This window comes from Chiloscyllium plagiosum, chromosome 4, assembly GCF_004010195.1.
Source record: "Chiloscyllium plagiosum isolate BGI_BamShark_2017 chromosome 4, ASM401019v2, whole genome shotgun sequence".
NCBI lineage: Eukaryota > Metazoa > Chordata > Chondrichthyes > Orectolobiformes > Hemiscylliidae > Chiloscyllium > Chiloscyllium plagiosum.
The window spans coordinates 83,182,859-83,206,573 of NC_057713.1; the positions used below are offsets into that span (position 1 = coordinate 83,182,859).

At 41.6% G+C, this 23,715-nt stretch overlaps 1 protein-coding gene across 8 annotated transcripts in view; it reads right to left on the bottom strand.

The window, feature by feature from the left end:
• Nucleotides 1-23,218, bottom strand: part of LOC122549160 (neurocalcin-delta) — a 266,843-nt gene extending 243,625 nt beyond the window's left edge. For 4 of the 8 annotated variants that reach the window (XM_043688504.1, XM_043688507.1, XM_043688502.1 and 1 more), the window contains exon 1: nt 23,100-23,217. The gene's annotated coding sequence lies outside the window, so the exon portion shown is untranslated. Of the gene's footprint in view, nt 1-23,099 lie in introns of all 8 variants that reach the window. The other 4 variants (XM_043688508.1, XM_043688506.1, XM_043688505.1 and 1 more) reach the window with 2 other exon arrangements.
• Between the last annotated feature and the right edge of the window lie 497 nt (nt 23,219-23,715).

Here is a 23,715-nt window from a genome sequence, read left to right on the forward strand (position 1 = left end):
CTTAGTGGAGGATCTCCTGCAAATAGCAGCGACCGGTTGCCAGTACAACCCTAGGGATAAGCAGGGCTTGGGACAAATCACACTGAGCAGCTGCACATCACCCTCATAAGACAATCCTTATGGTATTAATTTTAATAAATTAAAAAATTAAAATTGTCAAATGTACTGAGGCACAATGAAAAGCTTTGACCTAAAAGCAATACAGGCAGATCGCAGAGTTAAGTAGCATAGATAAGCAAACAGCAGCAGCAAAAACAAAAACCCAGTACAGGCAAATATTAAAGAGCTTGCAAGTCCATTCAGTATTCTAACAGTAGGGTAGAAAATTTGTTATGAAACTGGCTGGTGCATGTGTTCAGGCTTTTGTACCTTCTCCCTGATGGTAGAGGTTGTAGAAAAACATTGCAAGGGTGGGATGGATCTTGGAGAGTGCCTTTCCTTGACAGCAGTCCTGGTGGATGGATTCTGTAGAAGGAAGGTTGGCCTTTGTGATTGTCCGGGCCTAGTTCACCACTCTCTAAAACATCCCCGATCTTGAATGGTACAGTTGCCATACCAGGTAGTGATACATCCAGGCAGAATGCTCTCAAATGACACCTATAAAAGTTGGCAAGGGTATTCGCCATCATGCCAAGTTTTCTCAGCTGCCTGAGGAAGAGGAGACATTGTTGGGCCTTTGTAACCAGTGCGTCCATATGAAGAGTCCAAGAAAGTTTGTTGTTGATGATCACACCCTGGAGCTTGACTCTCTCCACTTGTTCCACTTCTGTGCTATTAGTGTGTTGGGGGGGGGGGGGGGGGGGCATGAGTAACATCCCACTGAAAGTCAGTAATGAGTTCCTTTGTTTTGCCAGTATTGAGAGCTAGGTTGTTCTCAGTGCACCATTTTTCCAGGTCTTCCACCTCCCATCTGTAGTCTGTTTTGTCGCCATCTGGAGATTCAACAAACTATGGTGGTGTCATCAGTGAACTTGTAAATGGCATTAGTCTGGCATTTGGTGACGCAGTCAAGGGTATACAGTGAGTACAGTAGGGGGCTGAGTACACACCTCTGGGGGGCTCCAGTGTTGAATGTTGGTGAGGATGATTGTGGCTTGTGGGTCAGGAAACAAGGAGCCAGTTGCAGAGCAGGGTTTAGTCAGTGATCATTAAGTTTGTCAGTCAGCCAGCGTCAAGGGGATTAGTGTTGAAGGCCGAACTGTAGTCAATGAGTAGGATTCTTACATAGTGGTTCTTGGTGTCAAGATGTTCTAGGGATGAGTGAAGGCCAAGTGATATGGCAGCTGATGTGAATCTGTTGGTCCGATAAGCAAATTGAAGTGGGTCAAGATTAGTGGGGAGGCTGGAGTTGATTAATACCATGACCAGCCTTTCAAAGCACTTGATGACTACTGAAGTTAGGACCACTAGGCGGTAGTTATTGAGGCGTGCTGCATGAGCCTTATTAGGCACAGGGATGATGTTGGCCATCTTGAAACAGGCAGGGACAGTGGCCTGCTGCAGGGAGAGGTTGTAGATGTCGGAGAAGACCTCTGCCCTGAGTACACGGCCTGCTACTCCATCTGGTCCCATTCCTTTCCTTGGATTCACACCAAGGAAAACTGATCTGACCGCTGATGCAATGACTGTTGGGATAGGTTTGTCAGGACTTGTCCAACTAGGTGTCTGGGAGGGATGTGTCATTGTCTGCTATCTTGCACGGTCTCTTTTTTGAACCTGTGATGTCATTCAGTCCTTGCCATAATTGCCGGGTGCCTGTCTGGGTCTCTAGTTTGAATCAGTATTGATCTTTGGCCGTCTTAATGGCTCTGCAAAGGTCACACTTGGATTCCTTATATTTGAGTGGGTCTCCTGATCTGAAGGCCTCCCGCCTGATCCTTAGCAAGTTCTGTACATCCCGATTCATCCAGGGGTTCCTGTTGGGGAACACCCAGATTGATGTCCTCTGTATGCAGTCCTCCGCACACTTGGTGATAAAAGTCTGTGACGGTGGTGGTGTATCCATCCAAGATACCTGTGGACTGTTTGAACATGGCACCAATCAGCCAAATCAGACAGCACCGGAGTTGATCCTCTGTCTCCTCCAACCAGCATTGGACCTGTATCTAAGAGGGGGTCTCCTGCTTGAGCTTTTGCCTGTCAGCTGGGAGAAGAAGCACGGCATTGTGGTCAGAGTTCCTGAAATAAGTGCGGGGAATGAAGAAATAGGCATCTTTCACAGTAGTCTAAAATGTTTGGGCCCCTGGTGGGGTAGGTAATGTTGTGGTGGTACTGGGCAACACCTTTCTTATATTGGCTTGATTGAGTTGCCAGTTACAATTATCAGGGCCTCGGGGTGTTCAGTCTCCAGGGTGTTAGTGGTGGAGTACAACACATCCAGAGCTTCCTCAACCTTTGCTTGTGGTGGTGTGTACACAGCAGTAAGTACGGCAGCGATAAATTCCCATGGTAGATAGAAGTGGTGACATTTGATGGTGAGGAATTAAAGGTTTGGGGAGCAATGGCTGCCCAGGGTTGCAATGTCCACGTATCACAAGTTGATGATTACAAAATAAACCCCTTCAACCCTCTGTCTTACCCGAGGCTGCAGTACAGTTCAGACAACGGATAGAAAAACCATCAGCTTGAAGTGTGCAGTCAGGAATGGATAGGTTGAGCCAGATTTCTGTGAAGCAGAGGTGCACAGCAGTCCCACAGTTCATGCTGGAAGCTGAGCAGTGATCGGAGTTAGTCCAGCTTTGTTATCCAGAGATTGTACATTTTCTGAGTAAGCTAGGAAGGGGGGGGGGGGTGCTTCTTGAAACCATGTAGTCTCAGTCTTACTAGCAGGCTAGCACGCTTACCCCACTTCCTTGCATTTGAGTCGTCCGGTGGAGTGGATTGTGACTACTTCCAGTTAAGTGATTCTTCCTAGGACCCTGTGAAGCAGGGAGGTTTCCTCCAATGAAGCAGGTAATTTACTGTGTGGGGTTTATTTTTAAAACCAGATGGAGTTTGCTTAGGACCCAGTGGAGAAAGTAAGTTTCTGTTCATGTTCAGATCTGTCCAGTTTAACCACTGGTTTCAGTGGTTAAATTATAAACTATTACGTCATGAAGCGCCTTTATAATCAGTGTCTTATCATTATGTTTGTTATTACATGTTGCCACCTTCAAACTAAACATAAACGGTGACCAGGTGCCATTATCACCTCCTCAAAAGGTCATCCTGCAAGGAGTACAAAGTTTCAGTGATGTTCCCAGCAAGGAGGGTTGTAAATCACAGAGTCACAGCCAGAGGTGCCACAAGTCTTTGGTAGCTGGTCTCCCAAGTCTGTCTGCGGATACTGCCTTTTTCAGTAGCAGAGACAGCTTTATGCTCAGTCTCTGCTGGAAAAGTGGGATATCTCCAACCATTTCCCACACTTTCAGCTTTCTCTTTACTTCTCCATGAAACACCCCATGCCACTTCGCCAACAGCAACCTGTGTCCATGAGGATAAGCTTCAAAACGATTGCATGAGAACAAAGAAGTGACAGAGGCAGGTCAAGTTGGAATGTAGGAGTATCAGGCAGGACTCCATGTGCAGACCACTGCCAACTCCCTTCACATCAATTCTCCCTTACTACTACCATAGATGTGGACACCACTGGATGGTCCACCATCCTCAATTACCTATTTAAAAAATTGGTGGTGAGCTGCCTCCAATAACTGCTGCAGTCTTTGTGGTGCAGACTCACCCACCAGGTTGTTAGGAAGTGCCAGGATTTTGACCCTGAAACAGTGAAGGAACAGTGAGATATTTCCAAATCAGGATGGGGAGTGGCATAGAGAGGAACCGCTCATATCTGCTGCCCTTGTCCAGCTAGACAGCGGAGCTCATTAGAACTGGAACGTGCTGGTTAAGAAGCCTTGGCAAGATACTACAGTGCATCTTGTAAATGGTGTACACTAACCGTTACCAATGTGCATCTTTGGTGGGGAGTGAATACATATTGTTACAAGCAGAAAAAAGGGGGAGGGGGTGGTCACAGCTCCAGTCCTATTTTAAACACCCTTCCTCTTGCATTGCAGTTTAAGCACCTAGCAATAAACAGTTCAATTAAACTTAACCAGTCAACAAAGAGACAATGCAAAGATTTTTTTGAATGAGGGGAATTTTATTACCCATTAGCCCCCAAAGTGTGCCCCACCAAAGAAGAACACAAACACAAGTTTTGAAACTTCAGAGAAGAGTGTCTATAACAGACAGGAAGATAAATGCAAGTGCAGTTATAGATATTAAGAGTATTTTCGGTTGTGAGAACAAAAGAACCCAAGTCCAACTGTTTAGCAGTCGGTCTCTAACAGTGGTGAAGTTTGCAGATCTTAGTTTTCCAACTTGTTTTTATTCCAACCTTAATTGAATATGGTCAGGAACAAAAGAAAGAGAGAGAGAGAGACTGGTGTCATTGTTTCATTTCAGGTTGGATAGTTGGAGACAACAACATTTTACCTCTCAATATCTGCAGTTAAGAAAGAAAGAGAGAATGTATAACAAGATGCAAATTTCCTCATACTTTCACTGCTTTGATTAAAATAGAACTTTAAGGCAGCTGGTTCTATATAGTCCATGCAGAATGCCTCAGCCTGTTAGGTGATCACAGAAGTCATTTTCAATCAGAAATGTTCTTTTATAAAACATTTGTTGGTCTATGGAAGTCTCAGGTATTAAAGTCAAACAATGGAAATTGATCATTGTGGCAAAAAAGAAATATGGACCAATGATATAAGAATACCACTTTAGACAGGAAAGTGTAGCACCTATACATGTTTACTGATGGACAAAGTCAACAGAATTCATGAAGTCTTTCAGTTAAATTTTCACAGCAAGAGCCAAATAAATGCCTGATTGGTGACAGAGTTGGAAATTGTTACAGATTGATACAAATCGACATGATTTATGGGTGAGAATAGTCTTTCTGTTTCTGCAGAGGGAAGCATACCAACATTAACAATGCAGATGAAGCAACAGGTAAATATTTGGAATGGCGTCTTTGTTTCTCTGGGGGCTCAGTTCGTCTTTGGGATTAAATGGTTGGTGTAGAACTGTTGCAGCTTCAAATTTTACACAGTATTCAGATACGGTGGCGAATCTATTTTATGGAGATTCTTTCACTTTAAATTCAAACTGTAAATTCAGTTTTGTCTGGAGTATGCTTTCTATGAATTAGAAGCAAAATTACTGATTTCACTTCTAAACATGCAAGATTTTAAATTTTAAAGAAAGCTTGCTTCCTAAACAAAAGCGTCTTTCATTTACTCAGAACTTTTCCTGTAACTTTTGCGGAAAGTCCACAGAAATTCCAGAGAAACAATGCATTCGGTGGACCTTCCGCCAAGGTGCTGCAGAAATTCCAGGTTATTAATAGTCGCTAAGCCTTGACCAACATACAGTCTTTCCCGTTTTTGACTTTTCTTGTAATAAAAAGAGGAATCGCTACAGTTTAAAAAAAACTGTTTGGCTGTTTAAGTTGGAAGACTCGGCACAGCCTGCACAATGGGCGTGATTTCCTCAATTTGTAAGTGTTGGTGGTGTTCTCTTCCCTTGTGCTTAGTAATTCTCAAAAGTAGCTGTTGACAGAGCTACAGCGCATCTCTTTAACATGATAGAATGCCTCAGTATAACTAGTCATTGTGTTGATGAATCCAGCTGAAGTTCTACCGCCATTTCTACATCAACATCAAGTAGTATTGAGTATGCATTAATGCAAAACGCTCCAGTGAGCACTAAAGCCAAGTATTTTTGAGAATGCCTCGACAATTCAACAGAATACTAATCTGTTTTGTGGCCAGTCGGAATATAGACTTGCCTAAAGTTGCTTTTTTAAATACAAAATTGCTCAAAATCCCATTTGCTCAAAATACTTACTGAGCCTCTTCGTTACAAAATGTAAAAATATTCTACTCATACATTGCTAACAATAATAGCCATTATCTTTAGTGGTTACAATTCTACCTGTCAGTCAGAGGCTAATCATTGCAGTCCTTGGTCAGACTCAGAATTAATACAGCACAGAAGGATGCCATTTGGTCCATCTAGGTCAGAACCAGCCCTTTGAATGATCTATCCAGTTAGTGCCATGAGGAATTGCACTGATTTCTTCAGGCACTTAATTTATTAGAAAGTGATGATCAAATCTGTATCAAATATCCTAAGTCCAAATCACGTATGGCTAACAAAAAGGATATTACTCAGATTGTCAATCACCTTAAAGCTATTGCTTGTGGGATAACTTGAGGAATATGTGACTTGTTCAAGTCAAGTACAATGTCTGTCCACCTCAGTGTAATTATCCCAGTTGTCACATCGGACAATAAATGCAATTGTTGACTAATTGTGGCAATTGCGTCTCTCAATTAATCTCTAATAGAATTAGATCCAAGGGAAGGAAACCCCAAAACAAACATATGATCAAGGAACAAGAGTAGGCACTTGGCACTTTAAGCCACTTAAAGATTTGCTCATGGCTAATCTGATTTTAACTTCAACTGTACATTCATGAATAGCACTAATAATTTGTCATCCCCCTGATAATCAATCTGCCTTAAAAATTTTAATCTGCATCCACTGCCTTCTGAGGAAGGGAACTTCAAAAACTCAACCATGAGAGAAAAAAAAAATGTTCTCATCTCTGCTTTAAATGGGCACCCTTTTTAAAGGTATGAAATCTTTGTGAACATGTACCCATTCCTTCCAAGAATGCTGCACTTACTGTACATCATATCTCAAATTATTGAGACTAAAAAAAGTAATATTTTATGGAACGCAGCATTCACAGTACAACCGCCTTTGGTTCCTATATCAAAGGCCTGCTCTCTATCGCAGGTAGAATTGTGGTTGCATAGTAGAAATACCAGCACTCAACACCACTCAAATCCTCTGAAGTTTAAAATTTAGCGCAGGACTTGGACTTAAATCAGACACCAATAACATTCACCACTGACCAAAAGTTAAATTTGGAATATTAGAAAGCAAAAGGATTCTAGGTAATCAAGATGGAGGATCGAAAAGAAAATGTAGCTGTAAGAGCTGCACTTTAAGGTATTGTCAGTGTTGGATTGATTTCCTCAATTTCTAGGAGTAGTAATTACTGTTGCATTATTTTGGAACTGTATGGGGAAAGAAAAATCAAAAATGGCACTTTTCAAAATGAGGAAGACAGACAAAGGCATGACCACATGGGCAGTTATTCAAACAGAGAGAGAGAGAGAGAGAGAGAGAGAGAGAGAGAGAAAGAACCTGTTCTAAGTAAAGTAAGTAAAACAGCAAAATTCACAGCTTACTGAAGAGAAACTGGGGTATGGGAGCTCAACATGGGAGCAGCCAAGTGGCTTTTTAAACTGTAATCTTACTAGTTTTCTTTTGTAAAAATCGACAGCGAGTAGAGTGGGGTCTTTTTGATTATGTTGTTGAGATCTGTCCCTTGATTAAAATTTTTTTTAAAAATGTACTAAGCTAGTCTGAAGCAGTATTTTTACAACAGTATGATGCTAGTTTCTGATTATTAAGATGCAATGATGGTCTTTGGGAGAGTGATGTGATCTTCCTGTCAGATGGGAGATTAGGGAGAGTTTCCATGGTGACTATGCCTGCAGGAAGTGTTTGGTTGGGAATCCTTTCAGATCGCATGGATTGGTTACAGCAAAGCTAGAGGAAATGGGGAATTTAGAGGAGTAGGGGATGTGATGGATGGCAGTTGCAGTGAGAGATAAATTGAAGAAACAAAAATCGGGTAGAGGTGTGACCTCCAGGAAAGAGAAGTAGACAGGTAATGCAGGAGTCTCCTGTGGCTATCCCCATCTCAAGCAAGTATAGAGGTTTGGAAAATATAGGAGTGATGGACTCACAAGGATTTGGCATGGACAGCCAGGTTTCTGGTTCAAAGACTGGCTTTAATGTAACAAGGGGTATACCAGGTTCCAAGTGATCGACTGTGATGGGGGCTCTCTAAGGGACATACACTTCTGCGACCAATAGCAAGATATCAGAATGGTTTGTTGCCAGGATCAAAGATAACTTGGACAGACTCTCAAAAGGAAGAGGGATCAGCAGGAGTTTTTGTACACACTGGAATGACAAAGTGAAAAGGGATGAGATTCTGAAGGGAGAGTATATGAAGTTAGACAGGAGTTCAAAGAGATCCTCGAGGGTAGTAGTATCTTGGAGGGGAGGGGGGCATTGTTTTTCATTATGGATAACGTTATGGCAGTATTTGGGGAGGATATTCTTGGGAATATATGTCTGGGGAAAGTATTTGGGTGGAACTGAGAAATAAAGGGATGATCACGTTATTGGGATTGTACTGGAGACCTGCCAGTACTTAATAGGAAAATTGAGACAAATTTGTAAAGGTGATCTGAGTTATTGGCAAGAATAATAGGGTGGTTAGCATAGGGGATTTTAACTTTCCAAACATAAACTTGGACTGCCATAAATGTTAAGGGCTTGGATGGAGGGGAATTTGTTAAGTGTGTACAAGACAATTTTCTCATTCAGTGTGTGGATGTGTCTACGAGAGAAGGTGCAAAACTTTACTTTTTTTTGGGGGGGGGGGGGAAGGTGGGAGTGAGGAGTGCCAGCAACCATAATTCTATTAGTTTAAAATAGTGTTGGAAAGGATAGACTGGATCTAAAAGCTGAACTTCTAAATTGGAGGAAGGCCAAATTTGATGGTATTAGGCAAAAACTGATTGGGGGCGGATGTTTGCCAGTAAAAAGAATGGCTAGAAAATGGGAAGCTTTGAAAATGAGAGAGCGAGCCAGAGACAGTATGTTACTATTAGGGTGAAAGGCAAGGCTGTAGGTTTGGAGAATGCTGGATGACTTGAGAAATTGAGATTTTGGTCAAGAATAAAGGAGAAAGCATGTATCAGGTATAGATAGCAGAAATTAAGGATATAAATGCAATAGGAACATACTAAAGAGGGAAACCAGGAGGCCAAAAAGTAGACATGAGATAACTTTGGCAAATAGGGTTAAGGAGAATCCAATAGGATTCTACAAGTACATTAAGGACAAAAAGGTTATCTAGAAAGAGTATAGGGCTCTCTAAAGATCAATAAGGCCATCTATGTTTTCAACCGTAGGAGATGGGGGAGATACTATTTTGCATCAGTGTTCATGGTGGAGAAGGTTTTGGAAGATGGAGAATGTGGCAAAATAAACAACATCAATAAATACAGAAGAGGTAGTGTCGGACATCTTAAAACACAAAAATAAAAAAAGTGTATAAATCACCGGGACTTGATCAGATGTACCCCAGAACTCTGGAAAGCTAGGAAGGGGATTGCTGGGTCCATTGCTGAGATGATATTTATATCATCGATAGCCATAGGTGAGGTGCCAGAAGACTGGAGGTTGGCTAATGTGGTGCCACTGTTCTAGAAAGATGGCAAGGAAAAGTCAGGGAATTATAGACTGTTGAGTAGGTTGGAGGGAATCCTGAGGGACAGAATTTACAGGGAAGGCAAGAACTGATTAAGGGTAGTCAACATGGCTTCGTGTGGGAAATTGTGTCTCATGAACTAGATATAGATATTTGAAGTAATAACGAAGGTTGATGATGGCAGAACGGTAGACGTGATCTACTTGGACTTCAGAAAGGCGTTTGAAAATGTTCCTCATGGTAGCCTGGCTAGCAAGTTTAGATCACATGGATTACAGGGCAAACTAGCCACTTGGATACAGAAATGGCTCAAAATGTAGAAGACAGAGGGTGGTGGAGGGCTACTTTTAAGACTTGAGGCATGTGACCAGCAGTGTACCACAAGGATCAGGGCTGGGTCCACTGCTTTGTCATTTATATAAATGATCTGGATGTGAATACAGCAGATATAGTTAGTAAGTTTGCAGATTACACCAAAATTGGAGGTGTAGTGGACAGCGAAGAAGTTTACAACAGTGGTGCTGGAAAAGCACAACAGGTCAGGCAGCATCCGGAGGAGCAAGGAAAAAAAAAAAGACGTTTCGGGCAAAAGCCCTTCATCAGGAATGCATCGGCGCCACCTCGTGCTCCCGCGAGGAGGTTGAGTAGTTCATCAACTTCACCAACACATTCCACCCTGACCTTAAATTCACCTGGACCATCTCTGACATCTCCTCCCCTTCCTGGACCTCTCCATCTCCAGTAATGATGACTGACACTATTCCTGATGAAGTGCTTTTGCCCAAAACGTTGATTTTCCTGCTCCTCGGATGCTGCCTGACCTGCTGTGCTTTTCCAGCATCACTGATCTAAACTCTGATTTCCAGCATCTGCAGTTCTCACTTTTGCCCAGTGAAGACATTTACCTCCGATTACAGAGGATCTTGACCAGGTGGGTCAAGGGGCCAAGGAGTGGCAGATGGAGTTTAATTTAGATAAATGAGAGGTGCTGCATTTTGGGAAATTAAATCTTAGCAGGACTTATACACCTTAATGGTAAGGTCCTAGAGAGTGTTGCTGAACAACGAGACCTTGGAGTGCAGGTTCATAGCTCCTTGAAAGTGGAGTTGCAGGTAGATAGGATAGTGAAGAAGGCGTTTGCTATGCTTTCCTTTATTGGTCAAAGTATGGAGTACAGGAGATGGGAGGTCATGTTGAGGCTGTACAGGACATTGATTAGGCCACTGTTGGAATATAGTATGCAATTCTGGTCTTCCTCCGATAGGAAGGATATTGTGAAACATGAAAGGGTTCAGAAAAGATTTACAAGCATGTTGCTAGGGCTGGGGGATTTGAGGTATAGGGAGAGGCTGAATAGGATGGGCTGTTTTTCCTGGAGAATCTGAGGCTGAGGGGCGATTTTAGGAGATTTATAAAATCATGAGGGGCATGGATAGGATAAATAGACAAGGTATTTTCCCTGGAGAGGGAGAGTCCAAAGCTAGACGGCATAGATTTAAAGGGACCTAAGGGGTAACATTTTCACAGAGGTTGGTGCATATATGGAATGAGCTACCAGAGGAAGTGATGGAGGCTGGCACAATTACAACATTTAAAAAGCATCTGGATGGGTATATGAATAGGAAGGGTTTAGAGGGATATGGGCCAAATGCTGGGAAATGGGACTAGATTGGTTTAGGATATCTGGTCAGCATGGAGGAGTTGGACCAAAAAGGGTCTGTTTCCATGTCAAGCATCTCTGACTCAACTAAAGGAGTAGAAGAAAGTTATTCTTCTATCAAAACTACTCCATCTACAAGGCTCAATCTCACATGGATGGGCATAATAACAAGAATTTACTGTGTTCATCCAGGCCTCAGTATTCTGTCACCAGCGTAATAACTGCTGTTGTGTACCAGCCACTCACTTGCAGTTTATTAACTCAAAGCTACTCGGACAACACCTCCTAACACTGCAATCTCGCTCACTGAGAAGGCCGAAAGCAGCAATGGTCGAGGGAATTCCATTATCTCGATGTTCTGCTCCAAGTCACACATAATCCTAACATATACATGCATTATCTTATCATTGGCTGAAATACCCCAGAACTCTTGATTTAAATACTATTGTTGGAGTTCAATCATCTGCAATGATAATTGCTGACCAACAGGCAATCAACATCTACATTATTATGGCAATTAAGTGATGGAAAGAAATGTGCTCTTGTTCACACACATTCAGGGAATAAAGTCTTATTATTCAAACCTGACTATTAAGGAAATTGAACCATAGTCTCACCAATTCCAGGCTGTATTTGCTATTACATCCTCATTAATAGCGATGATTTCTATTAATGCCAAATGCAGTGATATTGCTGCATATCTGCTTCTTTCCTTAACGACCTGGAAATGCTAGACTAATGGAGAGTGACTGATAATTTATCAAGACAGATTGCAGCCAGTTTTTTTGATCCAACTCTGGAGCTATATAAAAAGCAGTAGGCAAGATCCAATCCAGGGGCTGCCCATTCCCAGCAGTTGCAATCTTCACCAGCATAGGAATAAGGATGGTCAGTATCAAGCCACCCCCCAGTTCTAATGCAGGGGTAGGCATCTCAGACTTCCATAAATTTTCATTTGAGTTAGGCCAGATTCTCCACCATTCGTGGGCCATGATGCCACGTAGCTGTCACAAACCCACACAGTCTGGATTCAGGAACCTTTTGAAAGGCAAACCCAAAGATATTCCATGCTGCCTCGTGCCCCTTCACCCAGTCCACACTGTAAATAAACAAAGAAACCATAAAAAAAAAGGGCAACTATTGAAGAGATGATGAGAAAGGAAACACCCATTGGGAAAAGAACAGTTTTTCTATAAGATGTTCAGACAGGCTCATTAAAAGAGCAGTAATGGAAGCTGCATCCACTTCACACCTCTTAATCTTGTATGAATAAACATACACAAGAAAAAATAAACTATAGCCTCAAAGATGTCAATCAAGCAAACACACCAATTCAGTTTCTCCAGACACCTGCTGAGCCCATGCACTTGAGTCTTGGAGCTCAGCCAAGTATTCATAAAGAGCCCATGTGGAGAATCAGGTGTCTGTTGTTGCTGTTACAGTCCCCAGATGGGTTCATAATGAATATTTGACTGTGCTCCAAGATTCAGATGCCCAGGTAGGGGCCTGAAGGCCACCTACAATCTGCTTCTAGGGTCAGTAAACTTGACCCTGTCCTGCCCAGAACACATACTGCCCATAATGGAGCCCTTTAAATAGAGGCAGATCTGCCAGGTTGGGAAACTTACTGACTTGACCTATGCCCCCTTGGTAGGAAAATCTAGCCCAAAGTCTTTCTCCTATATTAGAATTACTATTAATAATCTAGTGTCAAGTGATAAGTGTTTACAACCAGGGTAAATATTAATTTAAAAAAAAGGTGTAACAGTTGTTAGCTACTGGATGCTTATGAACTTCCACTTCACTTATCCCTGCTGAATTTAGAACTCTTGTTGGTTTATCAAGAGACTGAGACTTAATGAATTTCCTTACAAATTTCAGACTAACATTAAAATATGCTCTTTAAATTTTGCAGCCATAATAATCTTTGGACATAGATTACTACAATTAATTGGAATTGACACCAGCTTGTCTCTTTACTTGACTATAGATGCAGACAATGGATCGATGTTAATAAAACCGTATAAGTGGTGAATGCAACCAATACATTTGAATCAAAACCATTTTTAAAAAAATGCAAATTATAGTGCACACATTACATAAGCCAGCAGTCTCAATAAAGGACTGCTACCAACTTCATGGAAGAAGAGAAATGGATCAAATACTGAATGACAAATGCTTCTTATATTGTCAAACCCAATCAGGTCCCAAGATAGACCAGAACTACTCTCAGCACATGGCAGGTTTTGCTAGCTGACATAGATTTGTGCAGTTTTTGGAAAATGTGCACTTACAGTTGACTTCTCTGGACCATAGGGATTTCAAAGAGAGAATTTGCCAGTCTGCTGCTATACAAGTTTGCTCACCACCGCCTGCCCATTCAGTCAGAAGAGACAGAGTACATGGACATCTATTCCCTTCCTCTCCCAGAAATATTCCCTTTTGTTTTTCCTCGATAGTGCAAATCAATGGATCCATAATGATATTAAATAGAATTGGTGATAAAGCATCACCTTGCTTTACTCCACATAGAATTGGAATATTTTCGGTTTTACTATTAAAACCTTCAATATGGGTAAAGTTCTCCTCATATAGATCCTTAATTAATTGTATAAATAACATCGGGAGCTGGAGTCTTTTAAGCGCAGTAACAATTAGTCTATGTCTCACGGTATCAAAAGCCTTGGCTAAGTCTATAAAGACTACAGCCAGATCCCTTCTATTTCTTTTTGCCCCATTTATAATATTTTCCAATATTTTAATATTTTCCTTGCACCCCGAGATACCTGTCATAAACCCTTTTTGTCGCTTGTTTAAAATAATTGCTTTACTCAACCTATTCGCCATAATTTTGGTAAAAATCCTGAGCAATATCGGGCCGATTGTAATCGGCCTCCAGTTATTAATATCTTTCAGATCTTCCTCGTTGCTCACTTTCGGAATAAGAACTGTCCTACTGACCTTAAGTTGGTCTGGAATCTTGCCCTTTCTAATGTATTCCATCTATATTTGGTCAGGTACATTCCAATGTGAAATCATGAGTGAAGCACTTCTTGTTACTACACTTACATTACCTATCACATCAGCAAGGCTGGATGCCAAAATAATATTGGATTCTTGGCACAAAGCATAGCCAAGATGGCAGTGGAGGGCAAGAATTAGAATTATCAAGCCTCCTTGCCCAGTACAATTGGACACAGTCAGTTTTTAAAAACTCATTGTCACCCAGCCTTGATAGGCAAGCTATTTTTGCAGCAAATACTGTGTGGTCACTTTCATTTATCTTCAATCCAAGGCTGAGAACCAACAATGGCAGAAACAGCACATTTTAATCTGAACGTGGAAGATGGAATAGTTTCTGCAGCATTCAGAAACAGGCTGATGCAAATTGCATCCCAACTGAACAGAAAATCTCTTTCTACAATATTTACAGCAGCAATATATTTCTTCCTCACAAACTACATCATGCACCACACCCCAACATAAGCCTTCAGTTCTTAGTTACCACTTTATTGCTACGTCATTCCATCCACAGGAAATGTCAAGGAAGTCCAGCATGTGATCAGATACAATTGGATTGGAATTTTTGGATGGGTATTATATTAAATGCCACTTGAACCAGTCACACACAACAGCAACAATACATTGGAGGGCCTTAGAGAGACACTATCCACTAAGTTCTGCTTGAAAAATCTCAGAAACATGAATGGAGCCAGGCTGAGCTTATGTAGAAGCTGTTTACCATGGAGAGTTATCAGCAACTGCCACAAAGGAGTTGACGGGATCTTACAGCCTTGAAGCAAGACAAATCCTTGGGAGCACCCATAGTTTCTCAGCAGGTTGCTCTGTAAGTCAACAGGACTGATCAGCTTCCATACAATTAAGAAGCTATTGATTTGTGTTTTTTTTAAAAACAGTTATTTCTGAGGATACATCCTACTTGCGACTCAGAAGATTCAATTATAGCTACAGCAATTACTAAATGCTGTAGCACTGATCAGAAATGAATCCAGTATTCAGTCTGTGACAGCAATGCAAATTACCAGTGCGACTTAAGCACAGCAAATTAAAAGGAACAATCATAATGTTTAGGATTTGTTAAACAGGAAAATAACTCACCCATGAAGGCTTTGCTCTGTGAATCTATAGTTAGCTGCTGAAGAAATGGTTTACAAATGTTTGTCGTGATTGCTGAGGTAAAGTAAATAGGGGAAAACACCAGGAAATCACTAAATATTGATGAAAGGCTATACGTTCATAGCACAAAAGCAAAAATGCTTATAAATAGATCTCTTTATTCCCACAAAATAATCAAATTCACACTACTTCCATTTCAAACTAATCTTCGTATAATTTGTCTATCATTCGCCCAAATTGCAGCCATCATTGGCCTCATTTTCCAAACACTCAAAAGAGAATTTGTTTTTGGGGGGTGGGGGGGACGGGGGACAATTGTTCTAATATTGTTCTATTAGAACAATAGAACTCCCCTACAGTGTGGAAGCAGGCCATTCAGCCCACTGAGTTCGCATCCTATCCAGATCCACATCTCCAACCCTATATTTCCCACGGATAATCCACCAAGCCTACACATCCCTGGACACTATGGGCAATTTAGCATGGCCAATCCACCTAACCTGCATATCTTTGGACTATGGGAGGAAACATAGAAATAGAGAATAACAGCAGGTGCAGGCCATTCAGCCCTGTTCTACCATTCAGTGCGATCATGGCTAATTATCGATTCAGTACTAAAGTCCCACTTTCTCTCAATACCCTTTTAACTGCAGGATCTATATTCAAGTCCTTCCTTGAAAACGTTACTGTTTTGACCTCAATCACCTTGAGGCAGAGACTTCCATAGGCTTACTACTCGATGTAGACATTTCACCCCCACAGCCTCAAACTGGAGGATCTGCAGGAACCCCACCCACACAATGTGCAAACTCCATAAAGACAGTTGCCAGAGGGTGGAATCAAACCCAGGTCCCTGGCACACTGAGGCAGCAGTGGTCACCACTGAGCCACCATGCCACCCCTAATTGTAGAAACAGCATTACTATATTCAAGTACCAAGCCTTCTGTAAAATTCATCAAGATAGACAAGAGCCCTTTCAACCAGTCAAATTTCATAATTTTGGAACTGCCTTACCACAGACTAATTATGGGATTGAGTAATTAGTCTTCAAATGAGTTTAGTGTTTCTAATCACCCTACCAAGTATCCTGAAGAGTCTTTGGATATAGTGATAACAACCTTGCCTCTAGGCCATGAGGCCTGGGCTCGAGTTCCACTGGAATATAATTGCATTGGAGGCAGTTCAGAGAATGTGCTCAATATTAATTCTAGAGATGAAAGGCTTGTCTTGTGAGGAGCGATTCAGCAGTTTAGAAGAATAAAAAAAAGGAGATATAATTAGAGGTATATAAAATGCTAATGGGGCCTGATGATGTAGGTGTCAAGCAAATGGTTCCCCATGATATAGAGGAGATGATAGTTTTAGGGTAAAGGGTGGTAAATTTTTTTTAAAAATGAGGAGATATTACTTTTCCTCAAAGAAAAGTCATGAACCTGTGGAATTCACTACCCCAAGAATGCAGTGGAGACTGGGATGCTCAATAAATTGAAGGTGGAGGCAGACAGATTTTTAATCAGTAACGGGTTGAAAGGTTATGGGGATCAGGCAGGAAAGTGGAAAGTGGGGCCAAGAGGAGATCAGCCATGGTCGTTTTAGATGGTGGAGGAGGTGCAAGGCATTGAATTGCCTATTCCTGCTCCTAGTTCTTATATTCTGCTCCAGAGGTACGCCACAGCAGGGCTGAACAGGTTGACTTAGTGTCTGCGAGGGGTCCTGCTTTAGCTGCTAGTTAGCCTCTGCAGAGAGGTTCTCTTTGAAATATGTACCATTGTAAAAAGGTTTCAAATGGTCAGTACTGAGAGGTTGTCTGTGAGGAAACCTAAAACAGCATCTCAGAATAAAAGGGCTGATAGTTTAGGATTGGGATGAGAAGTTTCTTCACTCAGTGAGTGGAGAGTCTTTGGGGCTGTCTGTTCTATTCTTAAATAGATTCAAGTCTGGAATAGATTTTAGATTTCTCAGGGGAAAAAAGAATCAACAGAAAGGAGGAAGTGGCAAAGAAGCGGAGTTGAGACAGAAGATCAGCCATGATTGTAGCCATTTCTTAAGTTCGCACATTCTAAAAAATTTGTGTGTCCTCCCCAAATTTACTTTAACAACCTTGAATATTTGCTCTCTTGTTCCTACTCATCTAAAAATATTATTTTTATTTCCCATTAAGTAGCCAGAGATACATCTAGAGATGGCAACATCATCTTTATAGATGACAACTACCTTAAGCAAATAATGATTGGGGGAAATGTAATGCTAAATTGAGGATTGAAAGTTCAGTATTAACTATTTTTGGAACCAAGTATAATATTAAACATGGTTACATTATGATTTAACAAACTTCTCTTTTACAGTACCAAAGTTCTTCCATATTATCACAACTCTTCAGATTCCACAACTGAAAGTGATCAGTTGGTGCAGCTGTGTCGGCCAGTTGTTATGCAGGAATACAAAAGATCAATGTGAAGTGGGTGTAATTGGCAAATATAGCCCAGAATTTGCTGAATAGTCAATTGTGAATGGTAAAAGCCCCTCCCATCTTCAATACTCCCTCTGTCATGTTCTACTATTTTTAATTCCTCCTTGAACACATTTCCTTTGATTCTCAATTTCTGAAACTATTATAAAGATGCTATAGAGTGTATATTTAGAATGTGAAGCCAACACAGATGAACAAAGAGCAATGAACAAGTGAGTTTTGAATAAGGAGAGATCATTCTTTGAGTTGAGATGTGAACGGGAGAGAAACCAATCCAGGAGATGATCTGACTATCTTCTGATAGACATGTGGCCACATCGGTGGCACAGTAGTTAGTCTCTGGCACTATGAGGCACCAGTGCTTCGGTTTGATTCCAGCTTTGGGAGACTGCGAATTCCAAACATTCTCCATGTCTGCGTGGGTTTCATCCAGGTGCTCTGGTTTCCTTCCACATTCCTCAGATGTGGGGTTAGGTGGATTGATTTTGCTAATCCAGAGTTATATAGACTAGGTGGATTGCCATGGGAAATGCAGGGTTACAGGGATAGAATGGGATCTGGGTGTGATGCTCTTCAGAGGGTCAGTGCAGACTCTATGCGCAAAAATGGCCATTTTCCACATTGTAGGAATTCTATGATTATAAAATCCTGAATTCGGAAGAGCACGGCTTACTGCACAACATGTTAATGTAGTCATAATGCCAAGCTGGTTAACACCATTCTAACTCGTGAAGAATTAGTAGTTAGTGTGCTATGAACATGAGAATTTGAGGAACAAGTTGCCTTTAGCCTCATGAGCCATTGTTTTCCAAGGATTAATCTCATTTCCTGCGGTTCAGACATTGCACAATCCTTGCAGTTTCCACCAATGTATCTAATTGTTACTCTCAGTCATTATTATGCTTTAGATCTTCATTTTACTTCAGTATACAGTTAGAATGGAAGTTTCCCCACTCTTAAAATCAGAAATTGCAGCAGCTGGTCCATTCATAATCCAGAAAAGAAACCAGAAAGCATTAAATGTCAGACCATGACATTCCATGGGGATTCTGGCAGAAAACAGGTGGGACAGACAGGAGGAAAAAAAAAGGCAAAACTGGTCATTTATGTTGCTTGCCCTGAGACTTCTAAAGGCCCTCTGCAGGAGTGGAGTGGGACACTAGCAGAAACCGCTCAAAGGCCTTTTGTCTCCATTATTGGGAATCTGTCTGTTGTTCCACATAAATATTGAGGTAGGTCAAAATTATATGACATGCTAGGAGTTTGAGAGCAATGTTGATTTTTTTTTTACACTTTAATATAAACAGGAAGCTTTAAATTAAGATTAAATCATTAAATTTCAGAAACAAACAAAAAGGGAAAGTTAATTAGCTGTCTGGGTGTTTTTTGGAAATCTGAGATTTGTAGAGGTGCAGGAGAAGGTGGCATTAGTAGGTAGAGGACAGATGCTTTTTGACAGTGAGAAATTTTCTCATTACCAAAATATTCATAAAATAAACAAACAAGAACATTAAAAGGCAGGAGATTTCATGAAAATGGTTCTGACCCATGATGCACAACTGAATACAGAAGAGTTAGTTCACTAATCAAGCAAAAACATATCACTGAAGTAAGTTTGCAAAACATGCTTGGGTTTTCTATTTATGTGGAAATAACTAGCAACTGAAATGTGTTGTGATTTTACCTGTTACGATATACAATACACCTCAAACTGGAATAAAATAGCTAATGATTTGAACTCCTTAATCTGCTGTATTAGAGACTGAAGAGGGATACATATGAAAAAGACACGAGTCGCCTATCCTGTTCTGAAGAGATTATTACATCTTTGGTTTAGATTTTAAGTCTAAGGTAGTAAGTGAATTCCCAACAAGGTCAGAAGCCAAGGCTAACTTAAGAAAGTGGCTGATGCTACTGAACCGGAGAAGGAATCTGTATCAGATAAAAATTGCTAGTCTCCTCTTTTCCAAAGAAAGAAACCAACTTCCTCAACTGGAAAACAGTACTTGAGCTTGTAACTTTCAAAAAAAATATTAAAATCCACCCCACAGTTAGACAACCAGGATAGTACACAGTGAGATTAGGCCAGCAATATATGTCACAATCATACAAATGATCACCTACCATCTGTTAATGCAATCCAGCAGTTCATTTACCTTTTGTACCAGAGAGTGAAGCTTTATGCTACAGCTTTCATAAATTATTCAATTATAAATAACCAAGACTTGTTTTTTCCTGATTACTCATCACAACTTTGCTCTGTATAGCAGCATTTGATTTTTTTCTCCGCATCTCACATAAAATGCTTTATAAAATGTTAAAGAACATCAGATCTCCTCTCAGTCTTCCCTTTCCTGGGGAGAATGCCCCCAACCTGCTTAATAATTCCTCATTCCCGATACAGCTTCTCTGTAATTTCTCCTAAGCCTCAGAAAGTCTGTTTTGCATCTTTTTGTATTTTAGTACAAACTTACAAATTATTATCCAAATGTCCAAGTTAGAAAATTGATGTGGATGGCAATCAATAGTCACCCCAGTGCTGATTTCTCAGGGCTCCCCTCTTCTTGCTGGTCTAAATCCTCTCCTCAAATTCTACCCTTGGTTTTGTAGGCATTTTCCAATCCATCCTGTTACCTGGCTTCAAAAAAGGTGACCAGTCATTAGATTTTAATCCTACTCAGCTTACTTACATCATTTACAGACAAAAATAACTGCAAATGCTGGAATCCAAGGGAGACAAGCAGGAGGCTGGGAGAACACAGCAAGCCATGCAGCATCAAGAGGTTGAGAAGTCAACATTTCAGGTGTAACCCTTCTGCAGTCTAGATTTACATTCCCTATTTAGGTTGACTGAAGAATAAAATAAATCGCTATCTCGTACACACTGCTGCCAGGTTTACATTTCAATCCTGTGCATACATCTTATTTATACATTAGAATCATTAGATCTTCAGACTGGTTATAAGAAACTACAACATATATTCAAGTGTTATTGTTATTTCAATAAAGCCAGCTGCATGTTGAATTGTGACCAATCACACAACTGAACTTTTGCCAGAAGCCAACTGAGATAAAAAGTAGGTCAAATGAAATGGACAGCAGAGAAAGTTGACTGGAATAAACAAATTTTAACTGTACTTTAACCAATCACAGAATATAATTGTAAGCTCAGTGACATGCCATCATGTCCAGGCCAACTCTTTCAAAGACCTGTCCTGTCTTGGCACATTTGTGCCAGAACACAAGCATTGGGAGCAGCAGTAGGCATTCAGCCCCTCAAGACTGTTCCAACTTTCAATAAAATCACAGTTTGTCTTCCTGCCTGCCCTCACAACCCTTGTCAATCAAGTTCTTCCTAACCAAGCCTTGAACATGCTCAATGTTGAACCTCCATTCCCAGAAGGGAAGAAGAAAAATTCACCTCATCTTAGTTTAATATGAGCAGGTCTCCCACATAACACTATGTCTCCTCATTCCAGAGCTCCCCACATGGTAAGCACAGGTAATGCTGGTTAGACTAAAATAGAATAAATCTGCATTATTGGCATGATTGTGTGGGAAATAATACAGTCTAACAATCTTTACTGCTGTCATGAAAGAGTCATGCCTTGTTCTATTTAACTTACATTAATTTCACTTTAGTGGATGTAGCTAATCATGTCAAGGAAAGAAGCTTCACATGATCTGTTACCTAATAATGCCACACCATTCCCTTTTTCTCTGCACTCGTGGCTATTTCTGCTCCAGGTGTACAGACACCATGCCTGAAATTAGACAGAAACCACTAACGTGTCTGGTTGCAGCTTCATGAGTAGCCCATCACTGGCTCAAACTGTTGTTTGCTTGGGGATTTAAAAAAAAGTGCAGATATCCTTTTCCAGCCTAATAACAAAGCTAGAAATCTCACAACACCAGGTTATAGTCCAATAGATTTAATGGAAAGCACTAGCTCTTGGAGCACCACTCCATCAGGTACTCCACAACCACCTGATAAAGGAGTGGCACTCTGAAAGCTAGGGCTTCCAATTAAACCTGTTGGACTATAACCTGGTGTTGAGAGATTCCTAACTTTGTATACCCCAGTCCAACACCAGCATCTCCAAATCATGACATAACAACAAAAAAAGGTACACATTAGCCTGATATCAGCAATGTGACACAATTCTATGACTGGTAAAGAATCCCCAAACAACCGCACTGTGAAAGTTTCCAGTACATATCCAAAAACCTGACAATAGCACTTGCATAAGAGAATCAACAATTCCAGTTGTTTCCAGATCAAAACAGCAAGTGCTTGAGATTTATAAAAGGCAGTGTGAAAGAGAAAGGCTGATTAAAGCTCCCGATGAGGCCCTCCGTCAGAATATCCCAATCACAGTGAGCCATGTAATATGCTTTCCACGTCCTTCATGCAGTTGAAATCTTAGCACACCATCAGCTGCCACTTCGTCAAAATTCTGCTTCTGATGAGGGGCCCCAGGGAAAAGCCCTGGTCCTTATTCCTCACTGGCTGCCTCCTGTGTGCTTCTGTTTCTCAGACGTCCAGATCAGAAGCCCACCCCCCACCGTATATACACATACACACGGTTTGGAAAATACAAATCAGATTACATATATGCAGACCAGGCAATGACATAGCACATTGATGAACCATTTGCTCAGAATGAGAACATCAAAAAGATTGCAGAAAACCATTCACTCTTCACGCACTCCAGTGTGTGCTGTCTAATACTTGGCGGTTGACGGAGAGAGAGAGAGAGAGAGGATCTGTTACAAGGCGTGCTGCTGTGTGTAACAAAATCTAAGAGAACTCCATGCGATAATAATACACAGATGCAAATGACTCTCTTGGAAGAATGCAATGCTTTCCTGTGGTAGGTGTAAATTGCTGAACTGGTTCCAATCAGAACCTGTATGCATCCCTCCAATCCCAGTGATCAGGTACTGGAGGGCTGTTGGATGTGAAAAAGAAATAAAAGCGGGGTTTGGGGGCGGATTGAAGCGCCCTTGAGATTTGTAAACTTGACTCCCACGCAGCAACAAGGGATTGCGAAAAAGTCCCCTCTGTCCCCTCCAATCCAATCCAAGCCCAGCACTCGGCTGAGTGTCCCTTGTTCTCCCAGACCGTCTCGTCACCCAGCCCCCAGCACCTCCCATCAGGAGCCCAGAGACAGTACAGCATTGAAAACCTCAGGGCTGTGTATATAATCGCTGGACCAGTGTCCCAACCCGGAGCTGGACCGGGCACTTCTCCGGGGCGTGCCGAGGGCGGGCGGGGGAATGCTCACAGTCAGTCAGAGGCTATCCCTGGGAGCCTGGATAAGAGCCGCTCTGCCAGAGCTGCAGCCAGCTTCATTTATAATCCGGCTAAACACACACAATAAGCCAACCCCACCTCCCCCAAAAACCTCAGAATAAAACTCACCCAAACACCTCGAGCTTCGCACTGTGCGGAAACAGATTGACTGTGAGGAGCCAAGCACCGCTGGGATGTTCACGCTGTCGAACTGCAGCCCAGAGAGAAATCCCTTACTTCTCCCCCACGGTGGCTCCGGCTTCCACAGAAATAGCAAAAGACCCACTGACGTCAGCCTACAGCTCCATGTGTGGCCAATTGGAGAAACAACTCAAAAAATGGGACTGAAACATCCATTAAAACATACACAAGCAGAAATCCTGGTGGAAAGGATCACACATCAGCCCGTATCCCGGTATAGGGATCCAGGGAGACAGTTTCTGCAACACTCTTCCCACAGCAGACAGCAAGTCTTCTCACCCTGAGGATGTACAAGGGGAGTTCATTGTGCAGGAGCTGGGAGCTGGCACTTGGAGGAAGTATAGGAAAGCGTTGGAGTTCCTACACACTGCAGGTAACTCGGAGGCTGACCGAGAAAATAAACTAGCCTGAGGACAGCAGCAGAGGGAGCTGACTGGCTACCTGACTAACTGAAGCTATACTCCAGACTGCAAACCATGTGGGTGCTGCCTGAGTGGACAGGGGATGGCTCAGGCTTGCTCAACAAAAGGCAACCAAGTAAAAA